Source organism: Tamandua tetradactyla (assembly GCF_023851605.1).
Source record: "Tamandua tetradactyla isolate mTamTet1 chromosome 22 unlocalized genomic scaffold, mTamTet1.pri SUPER_22_unloc_3, whole genome shotgun sequence".
Taxonomy (NCBI): domain Eukaryota; kingdom Metazoa; phylum Chordata; class Mammalia; order Pilosa; family Myrmecophagidae; genus Tamandua; species Tamandua tetradactyla.
Genome location: NW_027518253.1, coordinates 1,675,242 through 1,699,596, shown reverse-complemented (window position 1 = coordinate 1,699,596; position 24,355 = coordinate 1,675,242).

Here is a 24,355-nt window from a genome sequence, read left to right as displayed (position 1 = left end):
AGACAGATACACAGATAATTAGGGAAAACCTTTTGAAACATGCATTAAAAACAGACTAATGATCCACATTATTTTAACACAGAGAAAACTAAAGTTTACTTTTGGATTAATATACAATTTCACACAAAAATTTTTTTAGAATATTATTAACAGGTTTATCCATTTTTGGTCAGCATTGACTATGCTAGGCAGAATTTACTTTTATAAGACTTTTACAACTTTCCATACTCATTAAGGGCCAGTACAAACAAAATTCACTGTATAGGTAATGTTGACTAAAACAAACAAATTTCACTTTCTCAAATCTTATACATTTTTCCATAACCATTTAGGGCTTGTTATAAGATACAAACAAAATTCCATTTTACAATGAAAAAACAAAATCAACTTTAATCAGAAAATATGATTATCTTAGTATGGAAAATAATAAAAATACTAATCATCCCTCCTATAGTCTCTATAACCCATAGTGCACAGAATCAGAAGTAAATTTGATAAATAAATTTACAAAGCTCTTTGAACATGCTTATGTCCTTCCAATCACAGATTTATAAAGAGGAAAAATATAGAGACACTACAACATAATGGTAGAAGGAAAATATGTATGCTTGGATTTAGAACACAGTCAGGCATTTATGTACTTTATACTCACAACATACAAATGATTATTTTACAATAGGCTTAAGAGTCCTCAGTCAAATCCAGCATTTACTTTGGAGGTCAGAAGAGTTCAAGTTTGAAATATAAACAGCTTTCAACAATTAAGTGGTTTATATCCAGAAAAAAAATGTCATTTACTTCTCAACATTATTTCTAGGTGCTACATAATACTAGAAATATGTTAGTTCACAAAATTAAGTTTTTGTGTAAAGAACCTGTTCAGAGCTCTATTTTTTCAAATGCTACTTTCTTTTTTAAAGCTCTTACAAGTGTCATCTCTTCTTCAGGTCTGCTTAGGTTATTCTTTATCCCTTTTTAAAATTCTTCCAGAATTTTTATCCTTTATTACTACCATCTTATATGATGTCCCATTACAAATATATTTAACTAGAATATCCAGTCTTTGAAGCTATGAATTACATCTTTCTTATTCATGGCAGCACTTACAAACAAAAGTGTACTGATTAAAATTAACAACAAATTCAATTTTTTCACATTCTAAGGTAACAAAATGGCAAAGTAATAAAAAATCCAAATTCTTTGAAATCCAAGTAATCATGCTTATTAAAATATTTCATTTATATTTCTTAGTAAGCTTAACTGATTTCTTAAATAGGATATATTTGAAATATCAGCATATTTTCATTTTATTATTCTATTCAAAAATTCATCATAAAATTTTTCCTATTGGATGTTACAAAATCCCTTTCTTTTATAATAGCCTAAAAGCATTAACAACCTTAAAAGCATGTTGACTATGTAGTATTTGAGGTATTTGGTACCTCAAGACTATTCATATTTTAATAATTTAGTCCCTTTGTTGAGCCATTGAAAGCCTTCTGTCCCCAAATTCAATTATACAAATCTTGTAGAAGAGAAATTATGTTTTATAGCTCTTGTATTTCTTACAATACCTCACCATGGCTGGAATAAAACATGCCCTACATGAACAGGTGTTGAAGGGAGACTTTTGATACTGGAATCCATTAAATTCCCTTTTAAGCCCCCCAGGCTCCATCTGCTACCTGTACCCTCTTTAGCCTATTAAGTTCAATTTGGATACCTTATTGAAATTCCAGGTGGCCTTAAGGGGAGGATATAAAATTTTAAATATGTAAAACTTGTGTGTTATCTGCCTTGCATTTGGTACCTGGATCTACTGAATTGGTTATGGGCTCAGCCCAGCAATTACCTAAAAATCTTAGTTTTGATCAATGAAGTTGCTACTGACTAAGGAGGCCCATACTAACCATAGGAAAAGAATAGCCTTGGGAGGAACAACCAGAAAAGAAGAATCTTTTAGTAGAACTGGGACAATTCTAATTGTTAATATGCCTTTCATTAATCCTCCTCCCATACACTTCACTTCCTGTAGGACTCCTTTAAAGCAACAGGGCTTTCTGGGATTAGGGAGGTTTGGGAACCCATGTCCCACAGAGCCAGGTAGCATTATTTTTGGAGCCCAGACCATGGTTAAGAAGGGAAAAGACAGATTAATTGGCAGAATGGGCCCATTTCCACAACTGCTATATCCCTCTATGGGAGTAGATACCAGTCTTTGACATAGATTATGGGTAGGCATGGAAGTTAAGGCTGACTCTGAAAAGGAGCCTAGTATGCATTGTAATCAACCCTGGTATTATAATTGCTTCACCAATTTACCAGTGATCATTCAATTCAAGGTACTTTTTCCCTTAGTGTTCAATATGATTTCTTGATCATTTTCATGTTCACAGTTAAACAGGGGTCTGGACCTAGGTGTGTTTGTTTCTCCTAGTAAGAGTAGGCTTGTTGTTGGTAAAATTTTTGTTTGAGCCAAATAGGGTGCTGTTTGTGGAATAGCAGACAATACATAACAGACAATATATAGCTTTCATGAATTTCTATTAAACCCAAGATATCTATGACCTCATATCGTTTTAGCATGAGTCACCATGGCCACTAAGAAGGCTTGATATTTATCAGCATCTCCCTGTATAAAGAACTGATTGGACTCAGTACTCAATTCAGCATATTCCAGACTTATAATTCATCATACTGCACTCTATCAGTTGACTAATAAGCTGAGTCTAACATCCTCAACTTGTGGACACAAATTTGACCTCAGTCAACATTTAACATTGTCAGTTACTCAAGCTGTTATGAGGTCTAATGTTTGATAGACAGCTTCTATGTCACAAAAATCCACACAAGGTATATATGGGTATGATCCATAGCTTCCTCTGTGGGTCATTTCTGACTTCTGCAATAATTTGGAGCATCTTGAGTAGGGGTCACCATTTTATATTCATTATCATGGCATAAAATTGTTTAATTTCAGTGCGTATTAGGTGGAGTTTGCCCCCAGGAAGATGCAGTTTATATTGCCAGGCAGCCCATTAACTTTTAGTTCCTGAACCAGCTCCTTAAGGAGAAACTAGGCCCTAGTGTAAGAGATAAGATATGTCTCTTTCTAAGAATGAAGTTGCCCTTCCTTCATGATCTCTTTCATTTGTCTTTTCTGTCTTTTTTCCTTTGCAGATGATAAACAGGAAAGCAGAAGGCAATCCATCCTGATGGCTATCAAAGTAATATGGTGTTATCTCCTCCTCTAGGGAGGCCAGACCCACATTCCTGGGTTTCTCCTTCCCATTCTGTCTCCTCTGACAGTTTATGCTCTTACCCCCACCCCTGGAGGCATTATCCTGGGAAGCTGTATAGGCAGTTTCTAACAAGTGTGTCATGATTTGGAGCAACCCTTTAGTAAGGAATAAACATCCTTTAGTGTCCTGAAAGGAGGAGGGGTATAAACATCCTTGCCTTTAGTTACTTTAAATAATGCTTTTGCTTGCTCTACATAAAGGCTGAGGTCTTAATATCTCTCCAGGGAAGAAGTAAAATGACAAAAACAAGCGCTTCCCCTCAAGGCAGTCTCATCCTTCTCCCTACCTTTTTTTTTCCCCTTCTCTCTTTCCCTTACCTCATCTCCTTTTGCTTTCCTAGAGATAGATATCCTCTAGATGAAATAGTACTGGTGCCTTCTCTCTGCACTGACCCCCTGCCTCAGTTTCCCTATGCAAACAGCCTTTGATCTGCCTGGATTTCCTATTCCTCTGAGCTAACTGACACGTTTCTACTTTTCCACACTGACCCTTCATGAACACACTGTAAATGTACACACATACATAAAAATCTATGAATATATATGTATATATATCATGGTGTACATAAATGTGGTATAGGTATAATTTTGTGTATTTTCTTATGCTTTATAGATTTAATGATAAGTTCAGATAAGCAAATATACACTTGTCTTGTATTTTCCCTGTTATTTTTATTTCCATATAATATTCCATGAAATGAATATTTATAATATACTGAAGTGTTCCCAGGTAATAGTTGAGCAGAAATTAATTATTTGAGAATAATCTTTCCTTTGTAACTCTTTCAATAAATGTTAGAGGGGATTTGGTCAGTGAGTTTTACTCATTAATAGTGAGTCTTAAAATCAACAGTTTCAAACAAAAAAGAGGTTAGTTTTTATACAGTTTTAAAATGTAGACCTGGCTGATGACTGAGAAAACTCAAATTATAATGAACACCAGAGACAGGGCTGGCTCCAGGCTTCAGTTTTTGTTGCTGTGTCACCTTCCCACCTGCCAAACATGGTTCCCTAATTCTAAAACATGAAAAGAAGTAGATTAGCATAGGAGTCCTGAAAACAAAAGGCAAACAAGTGAAACAAAATGTCAAAACTTTAAAGTTTAATTATTATAAATGAACCTAACAACTTCCTACAATGTCCTGGAGTGTGACTGCATCATGTTAACTGGATCATGAACTGAGGAGGCCTTTGTAGGCCTGGTAAGGGGTTTCATGGATTAAGTAGTGGAGAATTTCATGAGGTTTTGAGATTTTGATTTTTGTCTATGTAGTTTACTTTTACATTTCATTTTGGATATCCTAATACTAATGGGAGAAAGAGCTCCCAGGCAATCCCAATCAAAGTGGAGAGGGAAGAAACAAATCTGGGCACCACATCTAAGAACTGCTGAAATTGATGTTCCTGTAAAGTATGGAGACACTCCTACTTACCCTTAAATAAGATGGCTGTGTGTTCAAATACTAGGGGTTGGAAATCTAATACTGTGGGTTGAAACCCACAGGATGTGAATTAGAGACACATATCCTCAAAAATATGTACTTAAACTTAACTCCTGTGGATAATAACTTAGTATAAGTAGATCCCTTTGGTGAGGTGTTTTAGTTGAGGTTGACCAACCTCAACCAGGATGAGTCTTAATCCTATTATCACAGTGCTTCAGAAGATAATGAAATTCAGATGGAGAGAAATATATTGAGGGGGGAGCCAGAAGCTGGACTTCAATGGAACCTGGAAGAGAAGGGAAAGACTAGGACATGCCACCATGTGCCTTTATATGTGATAAGCTAAGGACCAAGAGACACCAGCAGAGTGTCTTCAGGGAAAATCTTCAGGGAGAAACCTTTGCCTTGAGGAAAACTTGATTTGTTTTTTTCCTTCTCCTGAAAATCATGAGCTAATTCATTCTCATTGTTTAAGCCAGCCCACTGCATGAAATTTGCTTGAACAGGCAAGGCCATGAACATATCCATTTTCAAGTTTTGGACATTCTTGATTTCAAGTTAGCCTTATGTAGTGGTGGACAATCATTTAAACTGAAAAATATCCCAGCACAAGTTTAATCTTAATAATAGTATGGACAGAATGATAGACACAATATTTCATGGTAGAATCTCATCCTTAAAACTTTCTATAGTTTAATATCTTAAAAAATACATACTTAAAAAACTGCATTACAGATATGGTCAATAATGAAATAAATTCAGATATGGTACTTCATTTTAATATGGGGATTAGGGATTCTTGATACTATAGGCTCAAATAATGGAGAGATTGCATGTGAGATAATTTGGGAATTAGATAGATAGTTATTTTTATGCTATCATACCCTGAGAGTATATGCCCCTCCTGCCTGGGATATAATAAGGTAATTTTCCCTCCAAAGCAAATTGAATGCCCTGGGTTGTCATTTTTCTCTGAGAACAAGTGTAGTATGTTAACTAATAAAGCATTTCATATTATTGATAACCACACCTTTCAAATAGATTAGATAAATTGCAAGAATGTGGCATGGAAGATTAAGTAGTATAATCTTGACTTAGTACATTTCCAAACAATTTATAATCCTCAGTAGATTCACCTCATAAGACAGCTACATTTTATTTCTGGGATATGACCACTGGTAAATGCACAGAAATCCCCAGATTCAGGCTTCCATTTATCATATAACTCAAATTTGGAAAGTCTGAATCTTACATGTCTTTGAAAATGTTTCTCAACCTTGTAGGGTTTTACTGCCAAAACAATTTTCTTTCAACTTCACACAATCCAGAGTCAATAAAAAAAACTAAAGAGGATGTAAAAAGAATCTGAGACTGGAATTTTTATTTGTTTTGTGGGATACATGGAATAACGACAAGCCATGCCCAAGTGGAAACAAATGTTTGAAATATCAAATTTTATGTTTTGTAAGACCATATATTACTGAAACTCATATTATGTAATTTTTATATTTCAGCAAGCAGACAGGTGGGTATGATAGACATTATACTTAAATCCCTAGTCTTAGAGTTGCTATTCTTAACAGAAGGGTGGGAAAATATCCATTATTACTGCTTAAATGAAGCTTAAAATTTCATTTTATCATACAAAGAATGTTATCATACAGAGAATGTTATCATACAAATAAGAACAAATAAGTATCTATACTCAGAAGTTGAGATATGTGATCCTGAAGAAAATTATTTCAGGGACCTGTCTTAAGAGTGATGATTATAGACCATCTTTTTTTGAAATTTAGCAGTTAAGCTTAGTTTTAAAGGATGAGGACCTGGTGGTAGCCACAAGAGAGCAGGTGAAAATTGTTCTATTCACAGTTTATTAATTGTGAACTGCTCTTAGAACTTGAGTTATTGGAAGATCCAGAGTGGGAAAATATGTCTGATGAATTGTATTTAGAGCAAGAGTGCTATGTGCTGAGATTGAAGGTGTTGATAGAAATAGAAATGAAATAGAAATAGAAATAGAAATGATTCTAGAAATAGAATCAAATGTAGATATTTGATTTTGTATTTTGTATAAAGAGAAATTACTTATTGGATTTAGGTGAGGAATTTATATGTTCTGGTTTACATTTTTATAAGTATACCCTTTTCTAGGGGACATGAATGCATTTAAATATCAATTGACCTTGGAATGAAAGAATCAACATAGTAAAGATATCAATATTCCTCTATTTGATGCACAGGTTTTAGACAATTCCCATCAAAATTGCAACAAGATTGTTTTAGAAGACATAGAATATTGTAAAATTTATGTGGAATAAACAATGAAGTGGAATAGCAAAGACTATTTTGTAAAAGAGTAATAAAATGAGAAGAACTCATCTCCTTGATTTCAACACTTAATATATAGCTAATATATTAACATTGTTTGATATTGGTGCCAGGAGGGAGATATGTTTCAGTGGAGCATAATGGAGAACCTGGAAATACATGCAGGCAAATGTGCCCCAGTGATTTTTGACATAGGGGCACAAATAATTCAATAGAATTAGGCTGTTAAAAAATTGTACCTTGAGCAATTGGGGAAAAATTGAACATAGACCTATAACTTATAATTTATGCAAACATTACCTCAAAGTGGATCATAAAATTAAATGTAAATCATAAACTTAAGAATATAAAAATTACTGGAAGTGAATCTTTGTGATCTAGTGTTAGCAATAGTTTTTAGACTTGATCCCAAAAGTGTCACCGTAAAGTTTGTCATCAATTTGTAATTTGGACTTCAACAATAGTAAAGATTTTCTCTGCAAAAGATACTGTTAAAGATGGATAAACAAGTTATAGACTAGAAGAACATATTTGCAAACCATATATCTGCCAAGGACTTATATATAGATTGCATAAATCTCAACAGGAAAACTCAAATAATCCAGTCATAAAATGGACAAAAGCCATGAACAGATATTTCATTGCAGCAGTTACATAGATGGGAAATTAGCATATGTTACTCATCATGGAAATGCAAACTAGTATCATATTTTGCTATTCTGTGTACCTATTAGAATGGCTAAAATTAAAAGTGACATCAGATTGTAGGGAGATCACAGAGAAATTAGATCAGTTTCATATGTCTGGGGACAATATAAATGTGAAATGGTCAATAGCCATTCTGCAAAGCAGGTTTTAAAACACTAAATGTAGGAGTTCTGGAAAGATGGCAGAATTGGGAAGCTCAAGTTCACCCTGCTCCAAAGAACAGCTAGAGAAGGGATGGGAAGGTGAATGGGATTTTGATTCCAGAGTGTATGTGACTTGGGAGTGTCTTCTAAACCTCAGAGGAAAGCCCTGGTTGAAAAAGCTGAAAACTTAAAATGCAGAGAACTGGAGACTATCCAGCTAGTGGAAGCAGCCTAATGTGCCCCTTTCCAAACAGAAGCCTGGAGCCCTCAGGAGTGCATGGACAGGGAGAAGGGTCAAGGAAGCAAGCTAAGCTGTGTTCCTTGATTTTTATACCCTCATACACACAACCAACCTGTGATACACCCCACATCCCATGCACCTGAACCCCATCACCTACATACCCTCTATCTTATGCTCCAAGTGTCCACATCCCAAGACCCCTCCATGTGATCCCCACTCCACGAACCCACCTCAAGTGCACATAACCTGCACCAGCCTGAACCGCCTCTCCCACACAAGCATACATTTTTGCCCCACTCGCCCTAAGACATGCCCACCCATATCTAGCCCATTGACTCCCACCTCCCCATCCCTGCTCCCTCTAGTTTGGTGGCCAGTGCATTAAGGTTGCAGGCATTCACTTCATATGCAGGCTATACCTTTCCACAGCCCATAGAGTCATGCAACTACTCTCCATGCCTTCTGTATAGAAGTTTATGGCTCTCCTGGATCCACACAAGCATGTATGCGCCCCCACGAGGGCTCCACCTCTAAGCAAGTGCTGACATTCATATCTGGGCCATACATACTCCAGCTCACACAGATTCATCCCTGGTCACTGCCTCTGAGTTCTGTGCACCAACAACCAGAGTCCCTCCCCTTGACCAGTGCACCCCTTGACCCCATCCCCCAGATCTATGTATGCACACCATCATATCTCCTTACCACCAGGCACCTACACATTTGTGTGCAAACCTTTTGACCCTACCCCAACCCCCTGCTCCACAAGCACGCAGACTTGCCCCATCCCTGCACAAAAGTGCCCTGCTTCCACCTCGGCAGGTGCTGACATGTGCATCTGTGCTATACAGGCCCTGCCCTGCACATATGTGCATGCCTGCTCCAACCCCTGACACCTGCATCAGGGCCCCACCCACCTGATATTACCCACTCCTGACCAACATCCTGCAACCCCCATGACTTGTGCCCTGCCCCTACACACTCCCACATCCACATTGTGGGCCCCGTGTACCCTCCCCTTCACAACCCCCCATTCATGCCTAATCCTTCAAGTGCCCTGAACTCTGTGCCACTGACCATACACCTCCATAGTGCTTAGTAATTCAAACTAAGTCTTATGTGGTTTCCCTTGCATGTAGTAGATTGTTTTTCTCTTGCTACTTTCAGGATTTCTGCTTCTTTTTAACATTTAATTGACTGATTAGTATGTGTCTCGCACAAAGCTTATTTGGATTTCTTTTATTTGGAGTTTGTTGGGCTTCTTTGATTTGCATATTTAAGTCCCTTTAAGAATTGGGAAAATTTCCCCCATTATATCCTGAAGTAATCTTAGCTCTTTACTCTTCTCTTCTCTTTCTTGGACACTGATGATTCTTATATTTGTGTGCTTTGTTTTGTTCATAATTTTCATGATATCCAATTCAAATTTTCCATCTCTTTTGCCATTTGCTCTTTTGTGTGTTCAAAATCAGTTGCCTTGTCTTTTAGTTCACTTACTGTTTCTTCTGCCTCTTCAAATCTGCTCTTGTGTGTCTCTAGTATATTTTTTATTTGATCTACAGCATCTCTCTCTGTGACATCTGCTATTTTTCTATTTATTCTTTCAAATTCTTCTTTATGTCCTTCTAGTGTCTTCTTTTTTATTATTATAAGCATTTTTACTATAAAATATAACATATTTACACAAAAGTAATAAATTTCAAAGTACAGTTCAACAAGTAGTTACAGAGTAAATTTCAAAGAATAATGTGGATTGCAGTTCCACGATTTTAGGTATTTCCCTCTGGCTATTCTACTACACTAGAAACTAAAAAGAAATATCTATATAATGATTCAGTAGTCATAATCCTTTGTTAAATCCAAACTTCTCTGTTTCAACTCCTCTCTCTTATTTAGTCATTCTCTTAATCTTCAGGGGTATTTGGGCAATAACCATTCTAACTTATTCATTTGGAAGGGGTGGTGACATTATGGGGTAGAGGAATGCAACTGGTGATGTTCTGGGAGAGACTGATACCTCTAAGCTTCAGAGATTATCTGGCATAGGAACAATCTGGAGTTTTAAGTTTCTGAAAAATTAAACTTGATAAATTAAACTTTTATGGAGTCTTAGATGGAGCCCTGGGTTTTCTTCAGAGTTTATAGGAATACTGTTGGTTGGGACTTGACATGCTGTGGCAATTTGTAATAGTGGTTGAATCTTGCATATGAGTAACCTCCAGAATGACCTCTCAACTCTATTTGACATCTCTTAACCATTTCTTGTTTTATTTTGTTACATTTCTTTTCCCCCTTTTTGTTAAGCAGACATTCTCAATCTTACAATTCCATGACCATGCTCATCCCTGGAAGTCATGTCCCATGTAGGGGGAGGGTAATGATTTATTTGCAGAGTCTGGCTTAGAAAGAGAGGCCACATGTGAGCAAAAAAAAGATTATCAGAGGATGACTGTTAGGTGTGTTTATAAGTAGACAGCTTATCAATACAGAAATAAGTTTCATAAGGGTAAATAGGCAATAAATTTATACACTCAGTTATCTTTAGTGCATGCAAAAAGGGGTGATCAATTCTTCTTGGAAGCATCAGAACAAATTTCCTGGAGGCCATACTGCTCTTCCTTCCTGGTGTGAATTAGGAGCTGCTGATAAAGAATGGGGAGGATGAAGAAACTGTAGCTTTGTGACATTTTTTTAAATCTAGGACCAGTCTTGATAGAGAAAGAAGGAAAAATCATCTTTGTGGTGGATAATGAGGAAAAATGAATTTATAGAGGAATTGGAAGCAGAGTCTCATTTGAATCTTTGGCAGGTGCAAGGCACACTGCATTCCCAGCACCCAAGGGGCATCAATAGTGACAGGGGCTAGGGCTAGTGGCTTAGAGCACCAGGTTTGCTGTCAGATTCCCTCGGTTCAAACCTTGACTCTGTGGCCCTGAATTACTAATCCTGCTTCCGGTGTTCTTGTTTCAAAGAGTAGAGACAATAATACCTGTCATATGGAATTGGGAGGATTAAATTAAATACAGTAATGCATGGAGAGTACTTTGCAATTGTCACAATTACCATGTATCATTGGTCTTAATTTTCTGAGATGTGTTCTATGAAACAGAAGTTATCTAAATCAGTGCTAGAGCACAGGAATTCTAGCTCCAGTTCAGTGTTTTTTTGCCTAACTGGATGAAACCAACAGCTTCTCCATGATGTTCCAGAGATCTTACCAATCTTTCTTATAGATGCTTTGTCTAGTTTTCCTATGCAATTTTTTTGGTAACTATTATTGTGGTTCACTTTTGGAAAATTTGGGTTAGGAAAATCTGAATGTGTTAAACAGATATATCTAAGGTTCATTATTTGCATTACAAAGTAATTATTTTTTACAGGGGCATTAACCTCTGCAAAGGCAATTTCCTATATACAGAAAAAACTGAAAGGAGAATATTAAAACTTATTTTACATACAACTTAAAATCGTGGCATTGGGAAAACTTAAAGATGAATGGGACCTTAGAAATCATCTAAGCCAGCCCTATTTCTTTGTAAATATTTCTTAGATCCATAATGCAGATGAATTCAGAGCTACCATAATTAAGGCACCCTTGAAATAGCTTATGATCTCCTCTGAGGAAGTTATTTAGTTTTACTGATCTAATTAAATGATCTCATTTGGCATATTTCTTTTGTAAAACTTGGTACTGCTGTATTTTTATTGATTCAACTAATCTGTCTTTTACCCTTTTTTTATGTGAGTATTTGTCTTACTAAAATCTTTCTGTTGGTGGCAGAAATGACCAGAGGAGAGTTTTATATATAAACATCCTTTATTGAATCCTTGGAAAGTGATTTCATAGTACTACAGAATTTTCAGTTTGAAGGGACCTTAGGAAAAATGTAGCTTAACTCTCTCATTTTCAGGATGCAGAAACTGGGTCCCAGTAAGTGATCTGGATCATGTCATATGGTGAGTTAATGCTAGAGATGGGACAAGAGTGTTGGAAGGCTGATTCTTGGTTTTGGGTTTTTTTAAAAAAAAGTATTAATAAAACCAACCAACATGCAACATAAACATTTTTAATGTATGAACATTCCATATTTGGTGTGCAATCAATGGCTCACACTATCATCATATAGTTGTATATTCATCACCATGATCATTTCTCAAAAAATTTACATCACTCCAGAAAAAGAAATAAAAAGAAAAAAGAAAAAATCTCATACATACCATACCCCTTACCTCTCCCTCTCATTGACGACTGGTATTTCCCTCTACCCTATTTATTTTAACATTTATTTTAACATAAATAATCCCCCTATTATTTATTTATCTTTAATCCATATTTTTACTCATTTGTCCATACTATAGATAAAAGGAACATCAGGACAAGGTTTTCACAATCACACAGTAACTTTGCAAAAGCTATGTCATTATACAATCATCTTAAAGAAACGTGGCTACTGGAACTCAGCTCTACAGTTTCCAGCACTTCTCTCTATCCTCATATAATACACCTTAAACTAAAATGATGTTATCTGTGTAATATGTAAGAATAACCTCCAGGATAAACTTTTGGTTCTGTTTGAAATGTCTCAGCCACTGACTCTTCATTTCATTTCATTTCCTTCCCCTTTAAGTCAAGAAGGTTTTCTCAATCTCTTGATGCTGAGTCCCAGCTCATTCTTGAATTTCTGTCCCATGTTGCCAGGGAGGTTTACACCCCTGGGAGTTAGAGAGAGGGGGAGAACAGTGAGTTTGCTTGCCATGTTGGCTGAGAGGTAGACCACATCTGAGCAACCAAAAAGGGTCTTTGGGAGTGACTCTTAGGTCTAATTTTAAGCAAGCTTAGCCTACCCCTTGTGAGGATATGTTTCATATGAACAAATCCCAAGATTGAGGGTTTGGTCTATTGATTTTGTTGTTCTCACTGCGTGTGAGAGTATCAGACCTTCTCCAAATGGAGAAGTTGAATTTTTCCTCTTTCTCACCCTCTCCCCAAGGGGACTTGGCAAATACCTTTTCTTCACTGTTCAAATCACTCTGGGATTTATCAGAGCATCACTCTGGACAAACCTACAAAATCTTATGCCCTACTCAAGATTCCATGTACTTAGGGTGTTCAGTTAAACTCTCCATATAAGTTATATTAGATATGTACTTGTCAAAATATAAATGCTGTACCAAATAAACATGTTTTAATTTAGTTTCACACATAAGTTAAAGGTTTAAAATATGAATGACCATCTATTTTCAACACCCTGAAATATTGACATTACTTTTTTCTTCCTCCTGCAAAAGCATTTTTGATTTGTACATTTAGTCACTATCATCGTACATTCTAGGCATTCCTAGATTATACCATTGCAGTCTTTATTGTCTATCTTTCATTCTGATTTCATTTGTACCCTGAGCCTGCTTTCCTCTATCATTCTCACAATTAGCTTCATTCTGTAAATTAACATTATTCTATTACAATTATGGGGTATTGTGCTATTCATTTCTGAATTTTTGCAATCAGTCCTTTTGTACAATCTGTATCCCTTCCAATTACCCAGTATCTACCCTATTTCTATCTCCTTATGGTCTCTGTTCTTAACTAAAATTCTCCAATTTCATTCACTAATGTTAGTTCCCAGCAGTGAGACAATACAGTATTTGTCCTTTTGTTTCTGGCTAATCTCATGCAGCACAATGTCCTCAAGGTCCATCCATTTTGTTACATACTTCATAACTTTATTCTGTTTTACAGCTGCCTAAAATTCCATTATATAAGTAGACTACAGCTTGTTTACCCACTCATCTGTTGATGGACATTTTGGCTGTTTCCGTTTCTTGGCAATTTTAAAAGTTGATGCTATGAACATTGATGTGCAAACGTCCATTTGCATCCTTACCCTCATGTCCTCTGAACAGGTACCTAGCAATGGTACTGCCAGGTCATATGGCAATTCTATACTCAGAGTCCTGAGGATCCACCAAATTGCCTTCCACAGTGGTTGTACCATTTTATATTCCCACCAACAGTGGACAAGTGTGCCTCTTTCTCCACATCCTCTCCAGCACTTGCCATTTCTGTTTCATTGATAATGGCCATTCTGGAGGGTGTGAGATGATATCTCATCGTGGTTTTGATTTGCATTTCCCTAATAGCCAGGGAAGTTGAGCATCTTTTCATGTACCTTTTGGCCATTTGTGTTTTCTCTTCTGAGAAGTGTGTGCTCATGCTTTTTGCCCATTTTGTAATTGGGTGGCTTGACTTTTTATTGTTGAATTGAACAATCTAATCTCTTTATATATTTTTTATAATAGACACTTATCTGATCTTTTGCTTCAAAATATTATCTCCCATTGTATAGACTCTCTTTTTACTTTCTTGACAAAGTTCTTTGGTATGCAAAAGTGCTTAATTTTGAGGAGTTCCTATTTATCTATTTCTTTCTTCACTGTTAATGCTTTGGGTGTAAGATCTAGGAAACTGCCTCCTATTATGATATTTAAAGGATATTTCTCTACATTTTCTTCTAAAAGTTTTATGGTCTTAGATCTAATGTTTAGGTCTTTGCTCCATTTTGAGTAAATTTTTTTATAGGGTGTGAGAAATGGATCTTTTTTCTTTCTTTTGCATATGGATATCCAGTTCTCTAAGCATCATTTATTGAAGAGACTGCTCTGCCCCGGTGGCTTGGCTTGACTGCCTTACCAAAGATAAATTGTCCATAGATCAGAGGCCTTATATCTGAACACTCCATTCAATTACATTACTCAGTATATCTATCTTTATGCCAGTACTATGCTGTTTTGACCACTGTAGCATCATAATATGCCTTAAAGTCAGGTAGTGTGAGACTGTGGACTTCATTTTCTTTCTCAGGATACTTTTAGCTATTAGGGATACCCTGCATTTCAGATAAATTCAGTTATTGGTTTTTCTCTGTCTGAAAAGTAAGGTTTTGGGATTTTAATTGGTATTACATTGAATCTATCAATCAATTCAGATAAAATTGACATCTTCACTATATTTAGTCTTCCAATCCATGAACACAGTATGCCCTTCCATTTATTTAAGTCTTCTGTGTCTTCTTTTAACATTTTCTTGTAATTTTTTATGTATAGGTCTTTTGTATCCTTTGTCAAATTTATTCCTAAGTATTTTATTCTTTTTGTTGCAACTGGAAATGGAATTTTTTTCTTGATTTCCCCCTCAGGTTGTTCATTACTAGTGAATAGAAACACTAGGGATTTTTGAGTCTTAATATTGTAGCCTGTCACTTTTCTGTACTCATCTATTACCTCTAGTAGTTTACTGTAGATGTTTTGGGGTTTTTGACATATTGTATCATATCATCTGTAAATGGTGAGAGTTTTACTTCTTCCTTTCCAATCTTTTAAATAAAAATAAACAATAAAAAAATATATAAAAAAGGAAAAAAACAAAATACACAAACAAACAAACAAAAAAACTATAGCTCAGATGCAGCTTCATTCAGTGTTTTAACATAATTACATTACAATTAGATAGTATTGTGCTGTCCATTTTTGATTTTTTGTATCTAGTTCTGTTGCACAGTCTGTAACCCTTCAGCTCCACTTACCCATTGTATTACCCTGTTTCTAACTCCTGATGGTCTCTGTTACCAATGACATATTCCAAGTTTATTCTCTTGTCGGTTCACATCAGTGAGACCATACAGTATTTGTCCTTTAGCTTTTGGCTAGTCTCACTCAGCATAATGTTCTCTAGGTCCATCCATGTTATTACATGCTTCATAAGTTTATTCTGTCTTAAAGCTGCATAATATTCCATTGTATGTATATACCACAGTTTGTTTAGCCACTCGTCTGTTGATGTACATTTTGGCTGTTTCCATCTCTTTGCAATTGTAAATAATGCTGCTATAAACATTGGTGTGCAAATGTCCATTTGTGTCTTTGCCCTTAAGTCTTTTGAGTAGATACCTAGCAATGGTATTGCTGGGTCATATGGCAATTCTATATTCAGTTTTTTGAGGAACCTCCAAACTGCCTTCCAAAGTGGTTGCACCATTCGGCATTCCCACCAACAGTGGATAAGTGTGCCTCTTTCTCCGCATCCTCTCCAGCACTTGTCATTTTCTGTTTTGTTGATAATGGCCATTCTGGTGGGTGTGAGATGATATCTCATTGTGGTTTTGATTTGCATTTCTCAAATGGCCAGGGACATTGAGCATCTCTTCATGTGTCTTTTGGCCATTTGTATTTCCTCTTCTGAGAAGTGTCTGTTCAAGTCTTTTTCCCATTTTGTAATTGGGTTGGCTGTCTTTTTGTTGTTGAGTTGAACAATCTCTTTATAAATTCTGGATACTAGACCTTAATCTGATATGTCATTTCCAAATATTGTCTCCCATTGTGTAGGCTGTCTTTCTACTTTCTTGATGAAGTTCTTTGATGCACAGAAGTGTTTAACTTTGAGGAGCTCCCATTTATTTATTTCTTTCTTCAGTGCTCTTGCTTTAGGATTAAGGTCCATAAAACCACCTCCAATTGTAAGTTTCATAAGATATCTCCCTACATTTTCCTCTAACTGTTTTATGGTCTTAGACCTAATGTTTAGATCTTTGATCCATTTTGAGTTAACTTTTGTATAGGGTGTGAGATACAGGTCCTCTTTCATTCTTTTGCGTATGGATATCCAGTTTTCTAGGCACCATTTATTGAAGAGACAGTTCTGTCCCAGGTGAATTGGCTTGACTGCCTTATCAAAGATCAAATGTCCATAGATGAGAGGGTCTATATCTGAGCACTCTATTTGATTCCATTGGTCAATATATCTATCTTTATGCCAATACCATGCTGTTTTGACCACTGTGGCTTCATAATATGCCTTAATGTCCGGCAGTGTGAGACCTCCAGCTTCGTTTTTTTTCCTCAAGATACTTTTAGCAATTCGGTGCACCCTGCCCTTCTCTTCCTTTCCAATTTTGATGCCTTGTATTTCTTTTTCTTGTCTAATTGTTCTGGTTAGAACTTCCAACAAAATGTTGACTAATAATAGCGATAGTAAACACCTTTGTCTTTTTCCTGATATTAGGGGGAAAGTTCTCCATTTTTTCCAATTGAGGTGATGCTATCTGTGGGTTTTTCATATACACCCTTTATCATGTTGAGAAAGTTCCCTACTATTCCTGTTCTTTTTTTTTTTTTACTTTGTTTTTATTTACCTTTTATGAATTGGGTTTCAGGGATGGCAATTTACTTTTAGTTGCTTTTTTTAAAATTTTTTTTATTAATCAAAAAAAAGAAAAGAAATTAACACAACATTTAGAAATCATTCCATTCTACACATGCACTCAGTAATTCTTAGTATCATCACATAGATGTATGATCATCATTTCTTAGTACATTTGCATCGATTTAGGAAAAGAACTAGCAAAACAGCAGAAAAAGATATAGAATGTTAATATAGAGAAGAGAATTAAAATAATAATACTAATAAAATATGTATATATATATAAAGGAAAAAAACAAAAACAAAAGATACAAACACGCAAACAAACAAACAAAAAACCATATTTCAGGTGCAGCTTCATTCAGTGTTCCAACCTAGTTACATTACACTTAGGTATTATTGTGCTGTCCATTTTTGAGTTTTTGTATCTAGTCCTGTTGCACAGTCTGTATCCCTTCAGCTCCAATTACCCATTATCTTACCCTGTTTCTAACTCCTGCTGGTCTCTGTTACCAATGATATATTCCAAGCTGATTCTCGAATGTCGGTTCACATCAGTGGGACCATACAGTATTTGTCCTTTAGTTTTGGGCTAGACTCACTCAGCATAATGTTCTCTAGGTCCATCCATGTTATTACATGCTTCATAAGTTTAGTCTGTCTTAAAGCTGCATAATATTCCATCGTAGGTATACGCCACAGTTTGTTTAGCCACTCGTCTGTTGATGTACATTTTGGCTGTTTCCATCTCTTTGCAATTGTAGATAATGCTGCTATAAACACTGGTGTGCAAATGTCAGTCTGTGTCTTTGCCCTTAAGTCCTTTGAGTAGATACCTAGCAGTGGTATTGCTGGGTCGTAATCCATTCTGCCATTCTATGTCTTTTGATTGGGAAATTCAGTCCATTAACTTTTAGTGTTATTACTCTTTGGATAATATTTTCCTCTACCATTTTGGCTTTTGTATTATATATATCATATCTGATTTTCCTTCTTTCTACACTTTACTCCATACCTCTCTCTTCTGTCTTTTCATATCTGACTCTAGTGCTCCCTTTAGTATTTCTTGCAGAGCTGGTCTCTTGGTCACAAATTCTCTCAGTGACTTTTAGTTATAAATGTTTTAATTTCTCCTTCATTTTTGAAGGACAATTTTGCTGGATATAGGAGTCTTGGTTGGCAGTTTTTCTCTTTTAGTAATTTAAATATATCCTCCCACTGTCTTCTAGCTTCCATGGTTTCTGCTGAGAAATCTACACATAGTCTTATTGGGTTTCCCTTGTATGTGACAGATTGTTTTTCTCTTGCTGCTTTCAAGATCCTCTCTTTCTCTTTGACCTCTGACATTCTAACTAGTAAATGTCTTGGAGAACGCCTATTTGGGTCTAATCTCTTTGGGGTGTGCTGCACTTCTTGGATCTGTAATTTTAGGTCTTTCATAAGAGTTGGGAAATTTTCAGTGATAATTTCTTCCATTAGTTTTTCTCCTCCTTTTCCCTTCTCTTCTCCTTCTGGGACACCCACAACATGTATATTTGTGCGCTTCATATTGTCATTCAGTTCCCTGATTCCCTGCTCAAGTTTTTCCATTCTTTTCCCTATAGTTTCTGTTTCTTTTTGGAATTCAGATGTTCCATCCTCCAGTTCACTAATTGTAGCTTCTGTCTCTTTAGATCTACCATTGTAGGTATCCATTGTTTTTTCCATTTTTTCTTCTTTGTCCTTCACTCCCACAAGTTCTGTGATTTGTTTTTTCAGATTTTCTATTTCTTCTTTTTGTTCAGCCCATGTCTTCTTCATGTCCTCCTCAATTTATTGATTTGGTTTTTGAAGAGTTTTTCCATTTCTGTTCATATATTCAGCATTAGTTGTCTCAGCTCCTGTATCTCATTTGAACTATTGGTTTGTTCCTTTGACTGGGCCATATCTTCAATTTTCCAAGCGTCATCCATTATTTTCTGCTGGTGTCTGGGCATTTGATCAGATTTCCCTGGGTGTGGGACACAGCTGGTTGAAAGGTTTTTCTGTGGAATCTCTGGGCTCTGTTTTTCTTTTCCTGCCCAGTAGGTGGCGCTCGTGGCGGTCGTTTGTCTGCGGGGCAGTCGGCCCGGGAAACCGTGCATGGAGGCGGGGGTCGCTGGCCACAGCTTGTGGGAGTGCCAGTCCAAATTGCCCAGCTGGCCCGAGACGCCAAGCGTGACGGGAGGGCCCCGCTATCCAATGTTCCCAGTCAGACCGGGGAGCCACGTGCGTTGAGGGGACCACAGTCGCCAGCCGCCCCGTCCGGGAAAACATGCACCCCTTGGGTATCTCACCGCAGCAGATTCTCCCTGCCTGTTCAGCCGTTCCAGAATGGGGTACACTGTCTTTTTGGTCTCTGTCGTGACTCCGGGAGCTGTTTCGTATTGTTTCTGTTTCTTTAGTTGCTTTTCTGGAGGAGGAACTAAGACCCGCGCGTCTTACTAAGCCGCCATCTTCTCCGGAAGGCCTATTCCTGTTCTTTGAAGTGTTTTAACATGAAAGGATGTTGAATTTTGTCAAATGCCTTTTTGGCAGCAATCAAGATAATCATGTGGTTTTTCTGCTTTGATTTGTTGATATGGTGTGTTATATTACTTTGTTTTTTGTTTTTTTTCACATGGGCAGGCACCTGGAATCGAACCCAGGTCCTCTGGCATGGCAGGCAAGCATTCTTACCTGCTGAGCCACCGTGGCCTGCCCACATTACTTTGTTTTCTTATGTTGAACCATCCATGCATACATAAGATCAATCCTACTTGTTCAAGGTGTATACTTCTTTTAATGTGCTGCTGGATTCAATTTGCAAAAATTTTATTGAGTGTTTTTACATTTATATTCATTAGAGTGATTGATCTGTTCTTTTCTTTTTTTGTAATATCTTTATCTGGCTTTGGTATAAGGGTGATGTTGGCTTCATAGAATGAGTTAAGTAGTCTTCCCTACTCTTCAATGTTTTTGAAGAGTTTGAGTAGGAGTGGTACTAATTCTTTATTGAATGCTGGGTAGAATTCACATGTGAAGACATCTGATCCTGGATTTTTCTTTTTGGGAAGCTTCTCGATGACTAATTCAATTTCTTTATTTGTGATGGTTTTGTTGAAACAATCTATTTCTTCTTGAATCAACTTTGGTTGTTCATGCCTTTCTAGGAAGTGGTCCATTTCATGTACCTAGTTTATTAGCACAAACTTGTTCATGGTATACTGTCATTAATTCTTTTATTTCTGCAGAATCAGTTGTTATGACACCTTTTCCATATCTGATTTTATTTGCCTCCTCTCTCTTCTTATTTTGCCAACCTCAGAAAGGGTCTATAAATCTTACTGATTTTCTCATAGAACCAGCTTCTGGTTTTGTTGATTTTCTTGATTGTTAATGTTCTCAATTTCATTTGTTTCTCCTCTAATCTTTTTATTTATTTCCTTTTGTTTGCTTTGTAATTAGTTGGCTGTTCTTTCTCTAGTTCTTCCTAGTGGATGATTAATTCCTTGATTTTTGCTCTATCTTCTTTTTTGATATAGGCATGTAGGGAAACACCAAATTTTACTCTTAGCACTGCCTTTGCTGGATCCCATAAATTTTGATATGTTGTGTTTTCATTTTCATTTTGAGATATTTACTGATTTCTCTTGTAACTTATTCCTTGACTCTCTGGCTGTTTAAGAGTATTTTGTTGAGCCTCCATATATTTGTGAATTGTCTTCCCTCTGCCTGTTTGATTTCCAACTTCATTCCTTTATGATCTGAGAGAGTGTTTTGTATGTTTTCAATCTTAATATGTTTATTGAGAATTGTTTTCTGACCCAGCATATGGTCTATCCTTGAGAATGATCCTTGAGCATTTGAGGAAAAGTGTATCCTGCTGTTGTAGGATGTAATGCTCTATAAATGTCTAACTCTAGTTCTTTTATTATATTATTCAAATTCTCTATTTCTTTATTGATCCTTTATCTAAATGTTCTGTCCATCAATGAGAGTGGGGAATTGAAGTCTCCAACTATTATCATAGATGTGTCTGTTTCTTTTTTCAGAGTTTTCATTGTTTTCCTCCTATTTTGGACCACTCTGACTCAGTACATAAATATTTATGATTGCTATGTCTCATTGTTGAATAGTGCTTTTATTGATACACAGTGTTTTTTCATCTCTTTTTATTGCTTTAGATTTGAAGTGTTACTTGATGGATATTAGCATAGCTACTCTTGCTTTTTTTGGATTGTTGTTTGCATAAAGTGTCTTTTTATTGTGGTTTGCATGCAATATCTTTTCAGCATTTTGTGCTGTCTAATCCAGAAAAAAACTCCTTTTTCCATCATCCCTGCCCCTTGTGTGCTGGGGCAAAAATCAGCCTCCTCAGCTTTTAGTCAAGATTCAGCTAAGCTGTGCCTATTTTTGTAGTCAGAATTTGTTAATTAATTCTACAAATTGAAGCTTGGTTGGGCTCAACCCCCTGCTGCTAGTAAAGTCTCTTTCATCACAGTTCTCAGCTTGCAACCTGTGCTATGGAATTTGGACTTGCCCATTACCATAGAAACATGACAAATTCTTACAGAATCTCATAATATTTGCAAATATCACCATCAGTTCGGTTTCCCTAGAAAATCCTAACTAATACAACTCTTTAGGACACTTCTGGGCCCAGATGCAAGGTTGTCAGGACAGTTTACTTCAGGTTCCAGAATAGGTTTTGCCTCTATTTTTGTATCTCCAGTGGATGGTTTCCACTTGAAAGGAGGGCCTATTTTTCTCCTCAAAAAAAACCATGCATTGTTTTCAAATTCAATAGCTGATTTTAACCACTTTATTCAGATGTAGAAATACTGAAATCTAGAAGCTCCAGTTGAAACTTGTCATATATCTCCATACTCTTCTCTGTTAAAGGGCTTTCTTCAATTACACTAACCCTAGGCTGCAGGTTGAAAATTGAAGGGTATTTGATGATATGGACAGTGGAGCAAATCTAACCCTTTATTTACCCTAATCCAGAATATGCTGCTATATGATTTGAGAATCACTTACACGGAGGGAGACATTTTACTTTGTGTTTTATTTGGGAGCAGACAAGCCAAAGGAATGCAAAGCAGATCATCTTGGCATCTTATCGTTCATAGTTAAAGAGTGGAGAGTTAAATTCCAAGGCCTAATAGAATATTGTTTTGACCCTTCAGTCCTGGGTTATCAGTGCAAAATTCTCCTAATGCAACATTCAGCTATAGTAAATGTTTTATAATTAATGTAAAGCTTAATAATTCATTCCCACTGTCACAGTTGCTTCGCACTGAAAATTCTCACTTTAATTTCATACGTCTATATCAGTAATATGGCCAAATGATTTTATTTGTCTCACAAGTTTTATAAAGAGGAAAATAGAAAAACATGAATGAATCCCATACATGGTACCTCTGAAGTAAAAGTTTTGGAAAAATCAATTGAATGAGCCCCTTCTGGCACACTGTTGCTCTCAAAATTGTGCAGGATGTTTTTATAAAATCAGAATAAATCATAAAATAGCTAAAGGGAGCACGGGTATAATTCTGAGCTTTCTACATTTATCCCAAAGGAAATTATGGTAGCACTCACTGTCAGGATCTGTTTTCCTTTTCTTTATATATATAATTAGAGAGAGAGAGAGCCAGGGGAAGATAAAGTTTAGGGCACACTCCAGACACAGTGACAGGTGGAGACCAATACTCAAACATTCCAGTTCCTAAGAAACTCGAACACATCTTGCAGCACGTGGACATTATGGACACCAAGGTGCTGGGGTATGGATCAGATCCCATGATAGAAAATATTTCAGGAAGGTATTTCAGCTCCTCAGTGTGAAATAAACTTTGCAATTCTAATAATTTTTTAATTTTTCACTTTCTGGGCACAATATTCTCTTTTTATAGTAGTAGCTGAGAGAAATTCACAAGAAATAGACACAATAAAGGCTTATTTACTTATGGGAAGGAACAACCATCCCCACCCCCAACAACTGGCAGAAATATCTTGGGGCATGTTTCAAAGAGTATGTGGTGGAGGAAGGGCCTCAACCACCCCTTTGTTAAACAACACTTCTGCTGGGCTCCTGCCACTCCTCCAGCTCCCTGCAATGTAGACTGGGAACACTGGTTTGAGCTGTTGATGCCTCCAGCTGGATATGTAATCCTGGATGGATCACTCCCCTTCAGAATTACCAACTAAATTCACCAGCAAACTGTGGCTATTTTCTGATTTGACAGGGAATAGAGGCTGTGGGATGAAGGAGGGGAAGACACAGGTGGGTGGCACCTGCAAAGAGAATCACAGCGGAATGCAGATTAAGCATCTTAATCTGCATTTTGAGCATCACAATGAAATGAGCCAGATAGTTTAAGGGTGTGAAAAAGAGCTTGTTTCCCAGGCCTAATGGGGACTGAGGAAACTGGGTCTGGAGCAGAAGTCTCCCCCACTCCTGTTCTTTCTGCAGAGCCTTCCTTCTGGATAGCTTCCCTGCTGACTTTCCTGAAGTCCACTTCATGCAGCTTGGCATTGAGGAGTTTCAGCCTCACTTCAGAGATTCATCCAGAGGGAGAGGAAGTAGTGCATTCTCCAGCAGGCATCTAAACCCACTTCCACACCCATGATGACTCAAATTGTCCCAGAAATGTCCTGCAGTTCAGTTCCCAAGAAGCTGGTGCTGCTTTCACACTGAAAATGGAGCTTTGTCCCCACAGGATCCACCAAGGAGGCAGTTCAACTCTTGGATATCTTGACCATTTGCAGTGAGTAAAATGCTTTCTCTCCATTCCTGCTTTTGAGGAGGCATCTTTGCCACTCACTTCTCTGAGAAGTTTTTTCTTGAAATATTGACTGCTGAACCTTTCTCTGCACTGTTTCCATGTGATTTATTCACTTTCCTCTGATATTTAAGCAAGACTTACTTTTCCAGAGTATTTTTTCATTGAGGGTATTTCTTGTTTAAAATCTTGCATACTGTAAGAT